Raw genomic sequence first — 24,533 nt, forward strand, 5'->3', positions numbered from 1 at the left:
CTCATTGTCAACATTCACTACAAAGAATTTTTTTTCGGCGACGACGTCTAAATTCGTTTTCGTTACCTATGCCACGTGACTTCAGTTTGCAAATCAAACTACTTGATAACACATTATAGATTATTTATCAAAATAGAAGATTTATGCAACACTCTGCCTGATTGGACGAGTGTCAATTTCTTTCACTCTGTTGATTGTGCTACGCTGAGTGAAATGTAGACAAAGCGTTTATCCTAAACGACGCTGTTCACAGTTTTAAAGTTAACTTTGGCTCAGTATATTTAGCAAGAATATTGATATATCTCAAAATGATAAGTAAGTTTAATAAACATCATAAAAACCTGTTCAAATACCAACATATATCAAATTAAAGAAAGAGCTGAATACGGTCTGCGTATCACATTAATAAGGGTGTGTTAAGAGTCTTTTATGTAGAGAAGTGCTTTTTAAAAGATTTTCCTTGTTACATATATGAAAAGGTTTCTTGCTTTTGTGACTTATTCAGATTGCATATTAAAATGAGTACTTTATTGCTTTGATATATTTGTTATAAATTATTTAACTGACTTATTATATATGAATATTTTTCTTTAGTACGGTATGCAAATATTGAACTCAGTTGAAATCTGTTTTATTATATATATGCTATATAATGACTGAATCTCATTACTCTGAAAAGAAGGTACGCTGCATACAGTTTATCTATGTGATATGACTACGGTCAAACTTTGCGTATGAAACAGAAATATTGAAATAATTACAATTGTATGTTTTGCTTGACCTTCACTTTTTTATAGGTGTGACGTCATTGTCAAAAGATTCATGAATAGCGAATATGCATTTGTTAAAGCGGGATCAGTTGGCCTATTTTAGAAATAAATAAAAATAAATAATAAGAAAATCCTTTAATTGATTTTTTTCTCATGTATTCTAATCAAACTTGATTTGTAGCATCTTTATTAGGCCCGCAGCCAACTTTGTTCAGCTGGGACATTTAACCCCTTTTAGGGGCTGCTAGAGCTAAAATGCCTTTATACAGCGTCTCATGAACAGCTTGGTGGATCTTTGTCATACTTGGTCTGGAGCATCATTATAAGGTCCTCTTCCAAATTTATTTATATAGGAACTTGGGCCCTATTAGGAACCACTATAGCTAAAAGTAGATATGCCTTTCTTCGCATTAACCACTAAGATGTAATGGATTTTTATCAAACTCGATGTGTAACAATATCGTAAGGTCTCCTGCTATTTTGTTACAAATGGAGATAGGGACCAATTTAGCTAAAAATATAAACACGTTTAATGACCTCTTCTCATGAACCGCTTCATGGATCTTCATCAAACTACTGCTGTAATTATTCGTCTAAGGATAAACGAAACAAAATTGTAACCCTACCGTAACCTTTGCGAAAAATTAAAAGTGAACCATTTAAATTGTTAAAGTGCAGTGTTTAGTTTTGCATTTTGAAAAATGTTAGATGAAAGATGAATGTTAGATGAAAAATTCATAAACTTCTTTCCTTATTACAATTCGCCGACTATCATTTTTTAAAGATATTTCTTGTTAAAAATGGTCCGCATTACCGGAGGTAAAACATAATACGTCCATTCGGGCGTATAATAAAGCAAAAATATAAACAGAAAAACTGAAACTTAATCTGACTAATTTGATTAAACACCTATTTCTATACAATGACATAATAAATGGCGTTGTACATAATAATAATAATAACAGTAATAATAACGACAATGATAATAATAACAATCATAACAGCCTAATTTAAACAAATGTCATGATCGCAGTCTTCCCCCCTGAGGTTATTTTACCTCTAATGTGAACACCAGTGTTTAAAGCCTTCCATGGTAAGCCCAGACGGGCTGCATATAGAGGTTCAAACCAAGAGCAAAGAAAACACGTTTGCCTCATACGGCGAACAGGCAAACGATGATTAAGAAATCAGGAAACAAAAGCATGTCACCAAGGATACCACCATATAGAACCCCTAAGACAAAGGTCAAGGGTACAGCAAGGAATCTAGTGTGCTGATTTCGCGCCGGTTGGATGGGTCCACATCAATCAGCAATATGCAAAAGTTGGAGGAGGTAAGCGGCAAGTAAAGGGTGAGCAACTCTTGATTTTCTACGTTTGTTTAAAAAAAAGGATTTTTATGTCTAAAACTATTCACCTGACATTTGATTACAACAACTTCACATTTTCAACGGTGACTTGTTCATGTGACCTCACGGAAACTAATTTATCAATGCAAGATAAACACAACATTTTGACCATTTGTTACGATATCTGCCAATAAGTTTGAACCACTGGCAAAGTTTTACAGTACCCAAATTTTATCGATTTGGAGAAAAAAAGTACTTTTTTTTACTTAGAAAGTGTGAACAAGTGGGTTTAACAAGAACGCATTCTGAACGGGGGTCGGAGGCGCGGATTATTTTTGGGCGGATGGGGTTGGCTGTATGAGTAAGAAAAAAATACCAAGATACACAACAAAGCAAAAATAAAATATATTTCCACCGTGTGTGAATGGAGTACGTAGGGGGAGGGGGGGCCTTCAGTAATTTAATTTATGCCTATTTTTATGTGTTTATGTACCTGCATGTGTCACCCCTTCGCCTCAACTAGCTCAGTTCTTTACTTGTACTTGACATGGCTACATGATGTAATTTCTTTGAGGATGGGTCGGATGACAAAAAATGAATCGTGTGCAAGAATAGCAAAGTTGTTATAACAGGAAGTTTATCTAGCTAAGAGATTAGCAAGAAAGCCATTATATGTGCATCTATAATTTATTAACTAGTTTTGTCCAAAAGCCGTCGCACTGACAAGATTAATGGACCGACAAGCTATCAAAAAGAAGTAAAAAAGGGAACTTGATACATGTATGATTAAACGTATTTGAATCATTGAAAAAGAAACGGACGGGGGAAATAGTATAAAAACAAAAACAAAAACATGGGCAGTTAAGGTGTGTACTTTGAGAACACTTAAATTGTCCGTCTTCACCTCACATGAACTGAGCACGATTATCTTTAAACAAACATTCTAAAAAGATATTATGTATTTGAAGAGACGTGCTTTGAAGGACCGCATATGGTTAATTTCGCACAATTTGTGAGCTATGTCCGACTCGTCTTTGCTGTAAAATGTTTTAATCATGTATCTATACGACAAAATTTAGAAACTTAATCAATATGACTCAAATCCAAATACCTTTAGTGTTTATATTTCATTCTGTCAAGATCTAATAAGTGTAGTTTCGTGATTACAATTAAATTTGCTGAATTTTAATGAACAATGAATTTTTAAAAAAAGAGAGAGAAAATATACTATCAATAAGAAAATGTTGTACTTACTGCCTATTAAATCATTCCTTGATACACAATTATCCGTGAACATGCATCTAGCGTTTGCTTAAGTTTTTCAATGGCACATGCTTAAACGAAATCCACGCCTTGTAGATAAAGCACGATGATTTGTTGTTTTTTTTTCAATTGTGTTATATTCAATAACAGTGGCTGCGTGTTGATAAAACAATTCATTTAGATTTTTTTGGTATTAAGTAGTATTATAATAATTGCATGTATATAACATATAGGTAAGATTACATTTACTATAACCGCAACTACTGACTTCACAAAACCGACATATTTCCATGTTCTTTTAAGAAACTTTACCGGAAGAAAATTCAATGTTAATCATTTCTTAGTCAATTTATAACATAACATAATTTCATTAATTGTACATGTTTTCGATTAATGACGCTTTTATATTACACTTTATTGTTACACCTTCGTTGTTCAACTGTCAGTTAAATTTGACATCAGTGAGAATCACATTAACATGAGAAAACAATTTTATCACACGATCAATAACATTACAAAAGTAGCAATGCAGTTAATATTTGTACTGCAACAACCTTCTATTGTCCTTGTAAAGTGAATATTATGATGATTGATACGCTTAAAAAATATTATTCGCGTTCAAATCTTGTACGACCTTATGAAGTAATTGATGGTTTTCAATATTTTAAGGCCGCTCCAAATATATGTCATTTTTCAGATGTTAGCAAACCCTCCCATTGGGGAAGGATAAATAGGGTTTTAAAGTGTTTATTCAGATTTTGATAAAAAAGAAAAGAAAACAAATATTTGAAAGTTAAACATGTTATAATTTTGTATTCATAAAGTGCTTAATACCTGTTGCATTTTCACCGGGGGTATTTGAAAATATCGTTTTCCTATCCTGGTTGCCCAACCAAGATAGAATTACTTTGGAATATATATAAATCTAATAAACACACTCTGCCTCAGAAATAGTATGAATTTCATAACAATTTTATTACATTTTCCAAAGTCTAACATATATATTTTGCCGACATTCATTAGAAATGCAAATCTGTAAACTTTATTATTACCTCCCTTTACCTACCTCGGTCGCGCAAATCAGGATAGATTTTGGAAGCTATTCACAACTTTAAAACTGATTGTTGAAATACCCCTATATATGATCAAATGAAAATGTAAAAACTAGATGTTATATTGACATCAATCAAAAGAAATAGTCCACTTTTTTAATAGTTTCATATTAAAGCGGAGTACTTACAAATTTTATAAAAAGAAAATACTAAAACAGACACTGTGCTAAGTGGTGCAATAAATCGTCGTTTGTCAACAACAGGTTGCAATCTCCTCGCAAACATACAACGTTTGAAGCACGCCGAATTAACACAATCTTGATTCAATGTTTTGCTTCATGAATTCCTTCTCAGTTTGAAAGCTCTGGTTTGTATATAGAGAGCCCTCACTGCCACATCATCCCTAGCAAACCTCAGGCACATATCGAGGAAATCAAGCAAGGTACTATGTGTCATAATCATGTGTCGTAATAATCAGTTTTCTAAAGTATCAAAAACAAAGTTTCTTACACGAAACACTGAGAAACACGCGTAAATGACAATAATTTTCTCCCTAAGTAATACCAAGTTGATGTATGTAAAACATCTTTTGGAAGGACCAAGACAACTCCTGACGAGAAAAGACCTATCAAAACGAACAAGAAGCTCCTTTGCGTGAAACTTCGGCTCCATCACACCCACCAAATATGACACCAGACAAATATACTTATCTGTAGGTGGATGAACTCTGCAGGCTTTAACACGAGTATCATAGCTTTGAACTCTAGGAGACTGGCACATCACAACCCAGATATCAACTGGCCGTCCCTCACAGTCATCTCACATGATTATCCACTTAGTATGTCAGATATATACATAAGCATCCCAAGACAAACTGAAGTTGAGCATTTGGTCGCAATAGTAACATTGGGTATACAGATCCCCGGTCTCTTCTTCACTAGAAACCCACCGTTAGTACTCAAATAAAAACCTATCCCATGAGAAGGCGACAATGACGCTGTCCTCACTGATACACTTACATGCCTGAATAGACTTAAACCATTAAGAAGAAAATCTTGACTTAAAAAAAACACATGCTAGTAATGTAAACCTATTCATAACTAAACAATTTCAAGATGTAAACATTTTTGAACCGATCACTGTAACGGACAGCGTTCTCAGTATGGTGGACATAAATATTCCCCACAATAATATAATAAAAACATCCGCTCTAGTTATATAAATTACCTCTGGTTGACAAAACAGCAAGACGAATAACATGTCAGACGGACAGACCTTCCGAAAAGGCTAAATGATAAGGCAGTGTAAAAGGACATCAAACCACACAAGCAACCTAAATGATTACCATTACGTCACCATTTGAGGAACTTCCATCTATACAAGGCCACTGATTTAGATATAATTCAAACACTGCTCTCAGAGGAATGGTCATGAAAGAATCAAGACAGGAGAAATGCTTGGATTCACTTTTATATACCATACCTTCTTGAACTAAGGTGAAGTCCCAAAGGTTTGATATATGGCCAAGATTGTTCCAGTATTCAAGAAGAGCGACTTCCTGCATGACGTCAAGGCACCACAGACATACAACACTCTTGTTCATTTGCCTTTGAAAAATTATCGTCCGTCTGCTAGCCTTATCAAAACAGCTAAAACTGGTCCAACAAAAAGCGGCCATATTCACCACAGATTATTTTATTCTAGAGACCCTGGTAGTGACACCTACATCATACATAGGCGGAAGTGGATACTTGTTCAGTGCAGCAGAAGAGGCTAAAACATGTTGATGCTCTTTCAAAATATTAATTCACAACCATTTAAAATTCGAATGCACCAGTCACTAATCCGGTACGACACGGGGCTTCCTAGCCAACAACATCCGGCGAAGCAGGACCAGGGTAGATGTGAACAATTTTTCAATTATTCTGGCAATTGTCATGACGTGGAACTCTATCCTATCACCCTAACATCACATTTAGTGTCTGACCTCTTCTAAAGAATCTAGACACCAAGGTGTTTTGATCAGTTTCAAAGATGGTTAATCAGATTTTAGTTGGCTAACAGAGTTGTTCGAGTATTTAATCTTTAACAACTTTAACACTTGGTTGTGTTTACTCAGTTCTACATATACATATTAGATTACCACTGTAGGTATTTAAAATTTGATTTGGCGCAATCTGAATAGAAGTATAATTTCAAAATAAACATATTTTGCTCAAGGAATGACCGGATTAAAATATTGTTTGTATTATATTTTTCAAACATTTGCATTGACAGGTATATCTTTTGCAGAAATTCATTAAAACGCAAGTTTGTAAAATAATCATGTTCCCTTTCTTTCCCTATCTTGGTCATGCAACAACCAAGTTAAAGACCCACCCCAACCTATTGATCTACTTATTGCTCCCACATGAACTTCGTGCAAACCAATCTGATAACACTGGTATGGTACAGCTATTCTAGATATTAGGGGAAAATTTAGGCCCTCGCTGAATAAATGTGTTTTCACAACTTCATCTGCAGACTTATTCAATCATTTTCTTTTCAGTATTGCTTTAAAACATAACAGAAACAGTTCTGTTCTGTTCTGTTCTGTTCTGTTCTTTAAAACATAGAATAATAACTGTCTTACATGGTGGAACAAGTATGCTCTAAACTCATCTTAATCTTTCAACAAAATTAATGTTCATACTACTAAATTAATTAAATGATATGTTTAGACGTTAAACACATTGTCTTGGCCTTATATATGTCAATTTGTAACGAGATACTTATTATTTCTCTTTTTTTTTCATGCAAACCATGTATAATTGCCATCATGGAAATACAAAAGAATACATTTATTTTGTGGCGCGTCTTTAAATTGTTCATACTTTTCTTTTGTTTCGGGTAGTTTAAATCAATGCAAATGTGAAACTCGAATTTGTACTGAAATCAAAGGAAATATCCTGAAATCCCGAAAATAAGCCGCGGCTTATTTTTAATTTCCTTAAGGATTTGGTAGCTTATTATCGAGACCGGCGGCGAACTTTTGAGTATGATATATCCAAGAACGGTTTAAAAACCGGCGTATTTTCGAGTACCAAAATACTGTAGATAAGGATGTCATACTTTTTTGCAAAATCGACGTCGGTAAATACTTGTACTTCTGACATACCTGTTTTGTTACAATTTCTTAATGAAAATAATCCAATGCTCACAGTTAATTACCCATTAAAAAGTTTTTCTCTGGCCTAACAAACAAATACGCTTAAGATTTATTCGCCCAACGGGAATGAATGATTTACACGATACATGATAATCACCGCATTGTGTAATCAATTTAACCAGGTGTACTATGCGTTTTATAGGCTTTCTTATAAGTACATGTACACTGGTGTTACTAGGCGATCGTCTACTGACTTGGTCCTAAGCGACGACGACGTTTTAAGTACACGTACACTGGTGTTACTAGGCGATCGTCTGCTGATTTGGTCCTAAGCGACGACGAAGTTATAAGTACATGTACACTAGTGTTACTAGGCGATCGTCTGCTGACTTGGTCCTAAGCGACGACGAAGTTTTAAGTACATGTACACTGGTGTTACTAGGCGATCGTCTGCTGATTTGGTCCTAAGCGACGACGAAGTTATAAGTACATGTACACTAGTGTTACTAGGCGATCGTCTGCTGACTTGGTCCTAAGCGACAGTGAGTCTGATGAAGATTCAGACTACAATATTCCCCTGTCATCTCTCAAAGACCGATTATGTCATAATAAGTAGAATTGACGTGGAAAGAAGGGTTTAAGACAGGAATTTTATTGCTTTGTCATTGCAAGGTCATTTATACTATTTCTGATATAAAAAAAAGTAGACGGCGGCTAATTTATGAGCCCCTTTTGCCTGTAGTGAAATGGCGGCTTATTTTCGAAACCGGCTTATTTTCGGGATTTCAGGGTGGTATTATTAGTTACACTGCTTGTTGGTGACATGATACGGGATATACGCTGTCGAGGAAATTCATATCAGGCGAGAGCGAAGCTCGAGCCTGATATGGATTTTCGAGACAGCGTATATCCCGTATCCTGTCACCAACAAGCTGTGTAACGATTTTATCTTGCCGACTACCCTTTACTTATATGCTATAATCTAATATTTTGTAAATTAACAAAGCGGCAGCCATTTTTTTAAATCAAAATTCATATCTGAAATGTACAAGCAGGATATGGAATATTTCCTGTCTCCAAGTGACGTCTATTGACCAATAGAAATGCAAGAAACTTGTAGGAGGCAAGATAAATTTAAATACTTTTTCATAAAAGGGATGTTTTCAGAAATTTTCATAAAAAATGATAAAACAAGTATTTCTAATAAGGATCAAACTTTATGTAACAGGTACTTTTTTATTTAATAAATCTGTAACGAAAAATGACATAAAATATTTAATGTGATTGACCACCTTTAATCATTTTATTATAAACAAGAATATAAAAACAGATTTTCAATCTTTACATCAAACCATCATATTCTATTTAAAAAGGACCATGTTCTGTTATATCCAGTCATGCTATTCAAAAGACATATACATCAGCACAGATACTTCACGGCCATATGTCATCCCTGATTCAAGTCCTTCGTTTGACCTTGACCTCGTGGCATTTTAAAGACTCTTTAATTAGTACAAAACAGGAAGGCTTAAATCAGGATTTGAACCGCAACCCGTCCATTCAACAATAAAAGGTACAAGAAACCAACGCTTTTGCCCACTGCGCCGCTAGAGATCTTTTAAAGTATGCATAATTAAGTTATTAAGAAAAGCTCATTCTTCTATTTTTAGTAACATTGACCTTGGCCTTGGCCCGAGTGACCCCAAAATATATTCCCAGCATTTGGTTTTGATAAAAGCTATCTACACTACAAGTTTGCTGACAACAGGTGTACTCAAACTGAAGATATTAAGCGGTAACCACTTTTTTAGTAGGAGTAACCCTGAATACATTCCAAACCCAGCTCAACTTATAAGCTTGCTATACAACATACTAAAGTTATAAACAGAAAACAACCTTTTTGGTGATCAGTGAAAATAATATTTTATTGACTATGACCTTGACCGTCTGGCATACAAATGACTCTTATAAAAAACGTTAGGCCTTGACCGGGATTTGAAGCATGATCAACATTACAAAAGGCAAAACTGACCAACGCGCCACAGTGGAACCAACTTTTCTCTTTGATAAAAGCTATATGTTTACCGAGTTGTACCCAAACTAAAGATATTGAGTTGAGGCCATAGCTGAACCGCAACCTCTCTGCTCAGCATTGCAAACTGTTGAACAGACCAACGCTTTAACACATGCACTGAGTCACGAAGATTTTTTTAGGTATGCAAATTAATCAAGTTATATTATCATTGAATTTGACCTCACTGACTCCATATCCTTATCTAGATTTTTTTTATAATCTATCTATAGGCCAAATTTAATATACATACATCAATGCAAACTAAAGTTATTGCGTGGAGACCGTTTTTTTCCCCTATTTTTATTAATAATGACCTTGACCTCATGCAATCAACAAGACAGCCAATGCCCGACAATTCGAATTATTGTCCAAGAAGCTGGAATATAACCCTAAATGTTAAAATATATAGAAAGTTTCAGACCAATATCGAGCATGCAAAACTTTAACCAGAATTTTCTAAGTCCATAAGGGGACATAAATTGGCCAAAATGCATGTCAGACTTACTGGACTTAATGCTATCACCGAATTTTATAACCCCAAAGATACATGTGACGTTTCAATTCAATATCAAAGTTCTTTCAGTCGGTCACTCCTAACACAAGTTGTTGAGTGGAAAAGTATAGAGCGCACTTTTCTAGGCAGTATTTAATTTGAAATATGTTCATACACGTTCTCTTTTCTTTTTGGGATATTTTATGTTGGCGGCCACTTTAAAAATCTCTTAAGAGTAACAGTTTATAAAAAAATATTTCGTGGTAAAAACAGATGCAAAACTGAACTTGTCGTGTAATCTCAACGATTTTAAACAATATATGTAACATTGAAGAAGGTCTCTTGAATATGCATATATATATATATATGTGTGTGTGTGTGGTCTGGTATATTTTGTTGGTTATTAGTCCGTATAAATGTTCTCTGCTTATAATAATTTATAACGCGAACTTGTATCCTCGCGGATCTCACGTACTGGAAAGCCAACTGTTCTGAATTTAATCATTTTCCTTAAATTAATGCAAACTATCTCTATAAATTCAGTGTGCCCTAGATATCCGATTAACTTTCAGAGAGAGAAAATATAGCTCCTCTGGTCCCAGCCAGTGAAAAAGACTTAAATGTCACAGCTGATTTGTGAGACATGATAACGTAGATTTGAGTTAAAATAAGCAACTACTTGAACCAGTACAAATGAGTAGTACAATTCGGGTGCTTCTAAACTTACGTTATTTGGTTCATAGACTTGTTGTGGCGTACGCACGCTCGTTTATACTGCTAGGCGCCTTGCCGTAATTGGTCTGGTATATTATGGTGGTGGTAGGTTCGCATAAACTCTCTCTCTCTCTCTCTCCCTATGTATAGGTTATGTATAGGTTAAATGTTCTGATAACCGGGCGAAGCCCGGTTATCAGAACTTCTTACCTACTTATTGGCAAATATGTGGGGGTGAAGAAATCTGACCTTCCTAATTAACCATGAAATTGCTGTTGTCAAACAAATTTGTGTTTTCAGAGGTATGCTGAGTGCGAATTACGTCATTTATTTTGTCTGTATTTTTTGGAGCCAAAACAGATGTGAATGTCTAGCAAAATAGTGGACCGTTTTCAGTTTGTTTCAAAGGATTATGTTGAGCGAAGAATTAAATGTTTAATTAAATATTTTCACACTTCATAATATCAGTATGTCACTTCATTCCTGTAAAGTACACCACAATAAATTAGTCTGATAAATAAATTGCCTTTATCACCTGATTGTGGTCTTATCATGACCTTCCCAATTAAACCTGTCAGTTAAAAATTAAGAAATAAGAACCGGCTTCTTACTGAATTTTTGGGGAATCATGAAGAACGCACTATTAAGAGGCAGTTTGCCAATAAAGATCATTTATTGACATTCTAATGCAATTAAGTTTGCCGAAATGGAGCGCAGCGTAGTGAAGGCAAAACTTAATGCATAAGAATGTCAGTAAGTAAATTATAACCGACCTATAGTTAAAACGCCCCTTTTCATCAATCAACCACATCTGAGTAAACTAAACCACGGAACCATTTTTGAATTTAACTTAAATCAATAGAAAGATATTTTTAATTGGCACATTTGTACATTATGACTTTTTACAACATCTTATTCGAAAGTCTGATTCTGTTTTATTTTGCAAAGGTGACTTTGAGAAAAAAGTCTAAGCCCGTCAAGAGAAAATTTGAATATGAATTTCCCTGGGAGGTGTGGCCAACACTGTTTGTACACAAAATCATGCGGATGTTATTATAAATACTTAGCAGACGACTCACTTATCAATTTGTTTGTAGAACACAATATTACAATCTTATTCAACGAAAATATAATATTCAGGTTTAACTCATAATAATATAATTTAAGCAGAACTTAATTAAAAATAAAACAAGACAAAGTAATGCTTTGCTCAACTATCAACTCTGGTTTATTTTTAGACCAGGGGCCGTATTCTTAAAGCAGCTTAAGTCCTGTTCATAAAACAGCTTAAACTTAAAATAAAACAAAATGGCGTCGTAGTACGATTAAAGTGTTGTTTTTCAGATAAAAGCACTTTAAACATAATTGTGCATGTTTTATCTGTCTGAAATAATGCTGTTTTTTTTTAATGTTTTCGTTCACAATAAAAGCCAAGAATTACTTATTAAGTTGTTTTATGAATAACAAATATACTTAAGTAAAACAAATTTCTTACCTAAGTAATACTTAAGTAAATAATCAATTTCTTATACTTATACTTAAAATGCTTTATGAATACGGCCCCAGAAGAGGTAATTGCCAAGTTGTCGTTGTTCCACCTCCCTGAATGTGGGAGATCCACAGAATACTCATTAATTTTGTACCACTTCGTGGACCTGTTTTTCAGTTATGAAATGATGGTTACTTTTTCGAGATCCTGCGCGTGTCTTTGGAATATATATATAGGGGATGGGGCAATAGGCTGGTGAGAGAAGGAGTGTGTATCACTCAAGTTAACTAACTTAAACAAATCTAACATTCTTACGTTAACTGAGTGCTACTCCAGGCATGATTAAGAGTCTTTATCAGGTAATGAATAGCTTTGTCAACACTCATTGTCAACCCTCATTACAAAGAAATTTATGACTTTGCCAAAATGCACTACATAAATGCAAAAGGTACTTAAGACCAAATGAATGTTTGTGGACAAAGGCAGTTTTACGTAAGCATAGACGAACCACATGAAATTTGATCACATTTCCGTGTATAGACGATTTTAATGAATTTCTCAAAGGCAGGACTGACAGTTGTGAATATACAAAATTATTTTTTAAGAAAAGGTCCGCATTCTTATTTTGAGGTAGTTGTCAATGATTACAGCGAACTCCAAATTTCAAGTTGATTTTATGAAACTATTTGGAATAATTTCACGTGCCAATACTATTATAGTTGCACGATTAAAATATGAGATCATTAAAGATATATTTAAGTTGCCAGTTCTCCCAGTTAGCACAAATTACTCGAATACAGGCTCTGTGATGATTACACGTTAAGACTCGTATTACCACACGTATGGTATTGCAAAGTTCGGTACGCCGGTACTGAAAATGCAAATGGACTCGTCCTTTCCGGTGTGCCCAAAGAACCAGGTCGTTAATCTTCGACCGCTCCTATTAGGTTTTTACCTTCATGCCGGAAGGTATCATACTTGATCGCACACACATAAACTAACATCAAGTAGCCAAAATTAGATATAATTACGTGCGTGTTAGGCTTGAGGCATTATTCGAAGAAAAGTACAAAAAAGTAAAACTGACAGACACTGCACCTTAGAGGTGTACAGCAAGTATTGACTAGGTCGTACAATATTTTAGCTTTGACGATTTGACGAATATTTATCTTTTCAGCTCAATTCATTTAATTAGCAAAGCAAGTAAGTAAGTAATTGTAAATAGGTGTATTACATCTTAATTTGATTACTTAATAAAGCAAACACGAGCACCGCAAAGTCATTGACCTTTGACCCAAAAGTGTGACTTTGACCTTGAAGCGAGGCATCCAGAACATGCGCTCTGCACGTCGGCTCGATGTGCTAAACATTTCTGTCAAGTTGCTTCGAAATCCTTAAAGGGGTTCAAGAGTTGCAGAGCGGACAGACGGAGACACAGACGGACACCGGGGGTAAAACATAATACGTCCATTCGGGCGTATAATAAAGCAAAAATATAAACAGAAAAACTTAAACTGAATCTGATTAATTTGAATAAACGTCTATTTCTATACAATGACATAATTAATGGCGATGTACATAATAATAATAATAATAACAGTAATAATAACGACAATGATAATAATAACGATCATAACAGCCTAATTTAAACAAAATGTCATGATCGCAGCCTTCCTCCTGAGGTTATTTTACCTCTATTGCTGATACCAGTGTTTAAAGCCTTCCATGGTAAGCCCAGACGGGCTGCATATAGAGGTTCAAACCAAGAGCAAAGAAAAGACGTCTGTCTCATACGTTGAACAGGTAAACAATTGTTAAGAAATCAGGAAACAAAAGCATGTCACCAAGGATACCACCATATAGAACCCCTAAAACAAAGGTCAAGGGTACAGCAAGGAATCTAGTGTGCTGATTTCGCCCCGGTTGGATGGGTCCACATCAATCAGCAATATGCAAAAGATGGAGGAGGTAAGCGGCAAGGAAAGGGTGAGCGACTCTTGATTTTCTACGTTTGTTTAAAAAAAAGGATTTTTATGTCTAAAACTATTCACCTTAACATTTGATTAAAACAAATTCACATTTTCAACGGTGACTTGGTGACCTCACGGCAACTAATTTATCAATGCAAGATAAACACATCATTTTGGCCATTTTACGATATCTGCCAATAAGTTTACACCACTGGCAAAGTTTTACAGTAGCCACATTTTATCGATTTGGAGAAAAAGTACCTTTTTTACTTAGAAAGTGTGAACAAGTGGGTTTAACAAGAACGCATTCTGAACGGGGGTCGGAGGCGGGGATTATTTTTGGGTGGATGGGGTTGGCTGTTTGAGTAAGAAACTATACCGAGTAACATAACAAAGCAAAACTTTAAAAGTGAGTGGAGGGAGCCTTCGTTAATTTATGCCTATTTTGATGTGTTTATGTACCTGCATGTGCATTGAGATCTAACCTCTCCAGTGTCTGAGATATAAATCGTGTGCATGAATAGCAAAGCTGTTATTACAGGAAGTTTATCTAGCTCAGAGATTAGCAAGAAAGCCATGATACGCGCATCTATAATTTATCAAATGGTTTTGTCCAAGAGCCGTCGCACTGACAAGATTAATGGACAAACTATGAAAAAAGAAGTAAAAAAAACAGAACTTAAAACATGTATGGTTAAACGTATTTGAATCATTGAAAAAGAAACGGACGGGGGGGAAAGTATAAAAACAAAAAAGCATGGGCAGTTAAGGTTTGTACTTTGAGGACGCTTAAATTTTCCGTATTCATCTCACATAGACTGAGCACGATTATCTTTAAACAAACATTCTAAAAAGGTATTATGTATTTGAAGAGACGTCCTTCGAAGGACCGAATACGGTTAATTTCGCACAATTCGTGAGCTATGCCCGTCTCGTCTTTGCTGTAAAACGTTTTTACGCATGTATCTATACGACAAAATTTAGACACTTAATCAATATGACTCAAATCCAAATACCTTTTAATTTAGTGTTTATATTTCATTTTGTCAAAATCTAATAATTGTAGTTTAGTGATTACAATTAAACTTGCTGAATTTTAATGAACAATAAATTTTAAAAAAGAGATATTATATATTATCAACAAGAAAATGTTGTACTCACTGTCTGTTAAATCATTCCTTTAATACACAATTATCCAAGAACATGCAGAGCGTTTGCTTAAGTTTTTCAATGTCACATGCTTAAACGAAATTCACGCCTTATAGATAATACACAATATTTTGATTTTTTTTTTTCAATTGTGTTACATTCCAGTAACAGTGGTTGCGTGTTGATAAAACAATTCATTTAGTTTTTTGAGGGGTATTCAGTACGTATAGGTAAGATTACATCCACTATAACCGCAATTACTGACTTCACAAAACCGACACATTTCCATGTTCTTTCAAGAAGTTTTAAAGGAAGAAAATCAAATGTTTATCATTTCTGAATCAATTCATTAATTGTACATGTTTCCGACGAATGACGCTTTTGTATTACACTTTATTGTTATACCTTCCTTGTTCAACTGCCATTTAAATGAGATTCACATTAACACGAGAGAACAATTTTATCACACAATCAATAACGTTACAGAAGCAGCAATACAGTAAATATTTGTAATGCTACAACCTTCTATTGTCCATTTATGGTACGATTGTAAAGTGAAAACTATAATCAAATGCAAATGTAAAACTAGATATTATATTGAAATCAAAAGAAATAGTCCATTGTTTTAATAGTTTCATATTAAAGCGGAGTGCTTGCAAATTTCATAAAAAAACTAAAGCAAACATTAGTAATACGGATCCAAATTATTGTGTTGAGTTTTCTGGCCCATTTATGTACCCCTCCTTATATCATTGTAGGCATGCGCGGACATTTTGGTAAGTCCTCCATTCTTTCCTATGCCAACTGACTGGTTTCCCCGAGTGGACTGACTGTGTACACCCGAGGCGGCATTTCAAACCCGCAGAACCGCATTAAGTGATTCAACTCGAGCACGTATTAGGCCCGCTAATATAAACGTGTCAAGATTATAATGAAAAACTCAGGGAATGCATCTATGCCTTGACATCTTCAGTCATAATATATGTTAAGTTCGTGCATTGTATAAAGCAGCACTGAGCGTGCCTAATTAACTTACTTGTATTCGTATCTTGACTGTGTTTTGGAATATACACTCTCAGTCTGGAGCGTTGTGGCGGTGATTTATCCTAAGGAATTGTACATATATTAATAAATAGTAATATTGCGAACTAGTATCCTCGCGGATATCTGTTCAGAATTTAATTGTTTTTCTTTATATAAAACATCTGTAGATTCAACGTGCATGAACTTAGCCAGAGTACCCAGAGTAGCCAGACCTAACCCTAATCCTAACCCTAACCCCTAACCCATCTGGCTACTCTAACCCTTCTGACTACTAGATTCATTGCTTCTGTAGCGTGCACGGTCTAGCTCAGTATATATAATATAGGATAAAATTGTATTGGCTTCAACAAATGAGTTTTAATATAACTGGTTAAATGTAAAATAATTAATGCGAAAATGCGAATCAATCTATCTCAGTTCAACTGATCATGAGCACTCCAAATTTGTGGATGGGGCCCTGTTGTACGGAGATTCACAACAAACAATGTCTAAGGTGAATACCATACATAGGATCTACCAAAATACCACTAGATGTCGAGTTCTTATCGTCGTGGCCCTTAAGCGAAACGCAATGTTTTGAGTAAGAACTCAGAAAAAGAAACGGATCTACATCTACATCTTTCACCCAACCGTCGACTTCCGACTATCACTGGGCGGCGCTGTCAGAGAAACAGTTGTTAAAGAAATGATATGTTACAAATGTTAACAGAATCAAAGCTAAAAAAGACAGTATGCTACAGTTAAAATAGGACAGAAGCAATGCAATTACATACTGACCACCGCCAGCCTCTCTCTTAAGATACTGAGACTGGGGCTAGATTTGACATAAGTTGGTAGGGAGTTCCAGAGTCGGATGGTCCTTGGGAAGTAGAGTTAGAGAAGTACTTAAAGTGAGACATGGGGATTAGGTAATTTAGGTTTCTAGTTGGTCGGCTGCAACAGTCTGGGTCCTTATTTTATAAAACATTACTAATGAATTATATAACCTTCTATACTGGAGTGTATTCCTTTCTAATGTTTTCAACATTTGTGTAAAACACTACTGGTGTAACTGTAGTCGTACATGACGAACCTAGCAGCTGACCTTTGAGCCTTTTCGACTTTGCTAGAAAGGGTTTTTGCCATGGATACAAGACGCTTGAATAGTACACCAGTTGTGGACGGACATAGGTGTTGTAGGCAGCAATTTTGACCTTTTTATTGTCAGCAATGACATTTCGTTGCATGAAGCGAAGAGTGGAAGTTGCTCTGGAAAGAATATTGTCAATGTGTTTAGACCAGTTTAAATCTTTGGAAATGGTTATGCCTAGGTATTTAGCTGCCTCACAAGTTTTTAACTCTATGTTATGAAGTTTGTAGGGATGGACCAAAGGGTTTTTCTTTCTAAAGATCCACACTTGTTCGAGTTGAACTCCATGGACCATTTCTTCTCCCAGGTTTCTAAACTACTGAGGCCATTTTGCAGAGATGGATTCTATACTATACTTTGTTGTTGTTGACTCCTCTGCAGCCAGTAGGTTCTGATCTCTTCGTATTTATAAGCATCAAGCTCTTTACAATGATCATCGAAGTGCGTAATTTGTGTATTTTCCGTAATTTGAGCCTAAAACTATCATAATTAACTTGCCAGTAGATAGAACTTTCTTTTCTAGGAACCCATGAAAGATTAGTGCTTATTTCTTTTAGTCTAATATCTGAACGGCTCATCGGTGGGTCGAAATTGTGGTGCGGATGTGATTGAGTTTAACTATTTTATGCACGAATTATAAGGTATGCGAAAACTAAATCTTAATAACGCCTATAAATCTCGCCAGACTTCCTTGACATCATGACAATTCTAAAACGGTAGCTTCTCTAGTCCCTATTATCAGAATGTAAGACACGAGAATAATCCCGGGGCTTAATGTATGACTCGTCCAATCCGTTTATCTAATTGATCGATAACTGGTCTTGTCAAAATCAAACTGATATCAACACACTGCTGTTTTAATTGTAGTCATAAAATAAAAACATTTATTGTATGAAAATATCGGCGATATTCCAAATTTTTATATAGACTTGACCGAGGTAATATTCACCACATCATTACAGTTCGGTTATATTTCAACTCAACTAGCGACGTAAACTGTCTTTTTCTTATATGTCTTACTGTATTCCTTTTGTGTGCACTATCTTTATAAATTCGTATTAATGTCCTGGTGACCAAGATAAAACTTGTTCAGAAAATGTTTGCCTCAATAAAATCTGCCGGATCGGCTCAGGCTGGTCAAAAATTATATCACTTAATGAAAAAAAAAAACATTTTCATAAATTGTCGTATATCAATGTAATGTACGAACAGATGGGCTAGCTTAACATATTACCAGGTACGTTTTAACTAAGTACTGTGTAGTTTACATTTAAAAATCAACCGCCCTATTCTTTGATTTTTTTAGGCAAACACCTCAACCCTTCCAAAGCATTGCGAGTTACAGCTACCTAAGCACAATATTAACGGAAGTTATGTTATGCAGCTATAAGATCTGCAGTGAAACTATCGATCTACCTTTAAGACCAAAGGGGTAAGGTAGTTCCACGCGTTCGATTTTTTTTCTGCATTTTTTTCATAGAAACGGATGTTCGGTTTCGCGCATGCGCTCTTGTGGTTGGTGAAACAGATTTTTGTCAATTATTGGGACAGGAGATGGTAAATTAAAAAAAAATCTAACAAAAATGCGTTGATACCTGTGTGAAAAATCATAAAACTACAGTTTTGAGAAATGTGAGGGGACAGAGAACCAATGAACTACATATACATAGCACTTCATTGCATGAGAGTTTCAGATGTTTTCGTGAGAAAAAAACGAGTAACTGAATATCAATTTCAGGACACTAAATTCTGAGGCAAAACAATGGCCCAAACGCCTGCCTAGGGAGACCTGTCCTGTATTATCTGCAAATAACAGACCTTAAAAGTATTTTCATTTTTTCAGCATGAGACCAGACATAAATAATGGTGTGAAAAAAAAGTGCTTCATAACCGTTTACCTTTTTCACAAATTTGAGCTGAATCTACCTGGATGGATGACCATTCCAGTCTTGACCGTCTTCTGCACCTTAACGGTAGTTATTTTAGCCCAGACTCTCTCTGTGGAGTTCGGATATTCGAATCATGCATTTTTTTATTTTACGCGGAAAATGCTTAATCTGTTGGTATTCTTACAAATATAACCATTATAAATAAATACATAAAGTCAATTCAGAATATTGACAGACCAAAAATACGAAACTTGCCCCTGCCACTAAAAGTGTAAATAACGCTAACTCTTTTTGTCAATTTGAACCAATTTTACAATTATTTATCGGTGGAGAACTTGAAAAGCTATGTTAGTTTTTCAAATAAACTTGGATTTAAACTTACAGCAAGCTTTGTATAGTAAGGACTGGATGAACCAATGTGACAAATAAACCAATATTATTATTTTCCGCCTTACTGACAAATGAAAAAATGGTATTATACTGATTTATACATCAATTAAGAACTTGTATTGTGGACTTTTCATAACATGTTCAAACAGAATTTTAAAAAAAAAGAAGTTTAAGAGTTGAAGTGGATATTTCATTTCAGTTCATGGATTTAAAAAACAACTTTAAACAGAGACTTATGTCTTATTGTCAAATTACATGAATGGCGAAGTTTCCATCTTATTCGTCTTTACAATTATATTCAATTAAATTGTTCTTAAATCCCGGTACAACTAAGAGCTCTTTGAAAAGTATTTGCACAAATTATTTTGTCTGCAAAGGAGAAGAATTCTACAAGACTATGTGTTTTTCATTCTTATCCTTTTCTACTTATGATGTATGTATTTAATTTGTATATGCATTACTAAACTAAAATGAGACTTTCAACTTGTTACTAATCCATTCTATACGCTGTGCAGAATCTCCCCATCCCGGACAAAATCCCCATACCCTTGCTAAGCTTGAACAATGCGGATAAAATACACATTTTTCCAATCTATCTAGTGTTCACTTCATTCTGTTTAAATATTGACAATTGTCATCTTAAAAATTCCTGTTTTTTTTTTTTTTTTTTTTTTTTTTTGTTTAACAAAATCGAAGTACTGAGCAGATGTAGGGGCGTTGTCTGGGGATGGGGTTGTCAAACTGATTAAGTGACATCCCCGAAATTAAAAAAATTTTTAAAAAATCTTCAATTATATGGTCAAAAGGGAGATTAATTGATCATTCAGGTAATCTATGTTTTATTTCTATAAAAAGAAAAAAAAACAATATGAACACCGGAGGGGACTATACTGCCCTCCGTCCGCAAATCTGGATCCTGCAATTACTCAAAAAGTATTCAAGCTAAGTGCATAAAACGTGGTATGTAAATAGGGGGCAGTATGTAGATTATGCTTATACATGACTTAATGCTTGTTGGTAAAAGGTTAAGGTCATACTGGATTTAGCTATATATGTATTAACTTATTAAGTATGTACTATTTAAAACTAAAAATTCGTGTACGTATGTTAAGACATATAAACACAATCTCTTTTCCTTGACTTGCGTTTCAGATAATGTGCTGAAAGTTAAGTCCAGCCTTCATAATCTTATATATGACCGAGATCGTCCTGACTATGGTCCGGATCGTCATAGCTATAGTCCATACCGTCATAGTTATGGTGCGTATACAGTCCAAGTTTATTAAGGTCCGGATCGTCCAGTTTAGTATGTTCCATTTTCAGGATCATCTTAGCAATGGTCCGTATCGTCCAATTCGGCATGAGTCATTTTCCATATCGTCCTAGATATGGTCCTCATCGTCCAGTTCGCCGGATCGTCGTAGCTATAGTCCGGATCGTTTAGTTCGGTATGTTCCATTTTCCGGATTGTCGTAGTTCGCCGAAGCTGTAGTCCGGACCGTTCAGTTCGATATGTTCCATTTTCCGGATTGTCTTAGCTATAGTCCGGATCGTTCAGTTCGGTATGTTCCATTTTCCGGATTGTCGTAGTTCGTCGTAGCTATAGTCCGGATCGTTCAGTTCGGTATGTTCCATTTTCCGGATTGTCGTAGTTCGTCGTAACTATAGTCCGGATCGTTCAGTTCGGTATGTTCCATTTTCCGGATTGTCGTAGTTCGTCGTAGCTATAGTCCGGATCGTTCAGTTCGGTATGTTCCATTTTCCGGATTGTCGTAGCTATAGCCGAAGTAAATCCATCAGGTTGTTTCTTTATTAACATATTTATAGCCCCTGGCTCCGAACATAGGTATGTATAGTCTAGCCACTAGATGAAAAGGCTTAAAATTTACTTATAAAATGTTTGCTTTACTCATACAAAATAACCATGCAGACAGGGAACCAGGCTAGTACAAGTCAGTCGTGTCAAAATTTTGTGACTGCATTTTTTACTCTCTGAAAGTATAATGAACACTTATTTAAAAATTGTACTTACTTTTTGTTTCATTTTTCATCTAAAACTGTTAACTATTCCATCATGCACCACACACACTTTTGTGTAAATTCTTTAAGGACGCACATGTATATCCAAGCACTTGACTTCAGCAAAACTTGATTTTTTTTCACAAAACCGTTATTTTTCTCGTTTCTTTAAGAAGTCGGTAATACCCGTTTAAAAAGATAGAATCAGAAATTTTTCTTTAGTCTTTTTGTACGCTACAATTAATATCAGTTGCACAAGTTATCGATTAATGAGGGTTTGTTACACTTCATGATTACACCTTGTTGTTCATCTGTCAGTTTTTTGACATCCTAGTGATTCACGTTAACGTAAAAATATGTGACAAAACAATCCCTCTCTGGCTAAGTTGACAATAAATTACATTTAAACAACAGAAGAAAAACATATCAGATATCCCTTGCAGCAAATAGTTTTAACGCAGCAACCTTTTATTGCACACTAAATGTTGAAAATTGAAAGAATTATTCAATTAAACGAACCAGAAATCGCGTTCCCTTTGTACTACCTTATCAAGTAAGACATATATCACATTCTACAACTCTTTGGACGGTCTCAATATTTAAAGGCCGCTCCAAATATATGTCTTGGTTTACATGTTTAAGTCAAACCGACACAGGCTATATCAGTGTACATAGCGACCTATTTCAGGCACGGAAAGGTTCCTGGCTAGAACCTCCGTGCTGCTCAAATCTCTTGAGTAGCGGACAGATTTACAGATGATACTCAATGTGATTAACCAATCTCTAAAGGTATAATGAATTCGCTTGCAAAAGTATTTAGTATTAAGAAACCAATGAAAAAATATTAACCTTAAAAGCGACTTTCATTTTCGTGGAGATAGCAAAGTGTTCAAAAGCCCGTTATCTGAAATCTTTTATGAGACATCGTTACGTATTGAATGAACATCTAATATCATAGATAAGAATAAAATTGCAATGCCGAATTATCTTAAAGTTACAAATTTTACAATAGCCATATGACTATGTCATTCACAGGGATAGTCGTTAACCTAATAACGCGATGTTCCAAACTGCATACAATTATGAAAAGGGTTGAGATAATATCTTTTTGTATACGACATTCGGTTTTTGTAAATGCGGTACTTGCGCTATATTAAGTATTTAACGACATATGACCTGTGTAAATATAGCAAAAGGATCAAACGACAAATTTAAAGATTGGTCGTTTTTTATAGATCATGTCATGTATAATGACATGCAGCAATTACATTGTCGGTTCTTTTTATAACATCCTTGGGAATTTGAAATATTAAAATTCTCACTATTTGGTCAATAAAAATTTATGGCTTGCATTTTGTATTTTTCGCAAAAAGAAGTTAGTGGGCACATTTGCCGAGAGGGCTAAGACGCTTTCATACGGAGGTGAAGGCCCCTGGTTCGAATCCTGGCTACTCCCATTGCGGTGTGTCCTAGGGCAAGGCACTTTATCACGATTGCCTCAGCAGTCGACCCAGCTGAAATGGGTACCAGCACATTGCTGGGGATAAGGTATAATTGGTTTTAACGGTTTTAATCAGAGACAGAGTTCTTGACGTCTAATTAACTGAATGACTTCGAACCTGATGCTAATTTTAAATGCAACAAAATATGTCCAATTCAGCAAAAAATAAATGATAATAAAATAAAATAGATATCTGTTAAAGGAACGGAAAGGAAATACTCTAAACGAAATTTTCTAACTCACATTTGATAACCTTTACAATTTCATATGTTCAGAAAAAACATGTTTTAAATAATGCATTTATATTCTGACGAAACTGAGCCTTGATACCTTTTGATTTATTTCAAATCCTCAACCCAATTTTCAAAACTATAAAAAATACAGGTAAATTTCTATAATCGATTAAAAGAAAGACAGGAAAATCATGACATAAGGAAAACGACTTCTTTATCCTGCATGCCATATCTTAGAAAAAAAAAAAGCTTAATGTGTCTTGATACTTGATTATAATGTCAGAAATAATTCAATATCTACCAATCAGTATCTAAATTAATGATATTTGAACGTTAAATAAGTAAAAGCGAAACAAGTGACAGTTTTGGTTGGTTCGATTCGCCCGGTACACTGATTTTGCACGATTTGTATGAAATTCAGGCGGGTTTGTTGTGGGCGCATCAATTTGATACAGATGAGGGAGAAGCCACTTATCCCGACGCAGTTCCGTGTACCGATTACGTAATCGGGATAGCGAATCCACATAGCGGTCGTAAGATGAATAAAGTAATGATAGCATGATTCAATTTTGTTTAATTTTAATATATTTGTTACGACTTACGTTTGTTGAGATGTGGGGAATCCCATAAAAGATATCGCAGGTGGCGGATAGAACACCGGAGAAGTATTTATTTCTTATGTAAATACAACATAATCTGTGCAGTTTATAAAAAAAGACATTGCTATCAATATAAAATATGATTTGTTTATTTTGTATATCATTGAACAAACATTTATTATTTAAGTATGCCCCTTATGTTACGTGAAAAGCAAACCATGTTGTTTTTAGCTGGACTGTTTGAAGAATAAGGAGGGCT

General features: G+C 34.9%; 1 protein-coding gene across 5 annotated transcripts in view; it reads right to left on the reverse strand.

The window, feature by feature from the left end:
* The window catches only part of LOC123531533 (galactosylceramide sulfotransferase-like), a 45,068-nt gene extending 22,574 nt beyond the window's left edge, over window positions 1–22,494 (reverse strand). The window contains exon 1 of one of the 5 annotated variants that reach the window (XM_053517431.1): window positions 21,955–22,494. The gene's annotated coding sequence lies outside the window, so the exon portion shown is untranslated. Of the gene's footprint in view, window positions 1–3,372; window positions 3,823–15,482; window positions 15,877–21,954 lie in introns of those variants that run through there. The other 4 variants (XM_053517435.1, XM_053517432.1, XM_053517434.1 and 1 more) reach the window with 4 other exon arrangements.
* Window positions 22,495–24,533: the final 2,039 nt, after the last annotated feature.

This window comes from Mercenaria mercenaria, chromosome 11, assembly GCF_021730395.1.
Source record: "Mercenaria mercenaria strain notata chromosome 11, MADL_Memer_1, whole genome shotgun sequence".
NCBI lineage: Eukaryota > Metazoa > Mollusca > Bivalvia > Venerida > Veneridae > Mercenaria > Mercenaria mercenaria.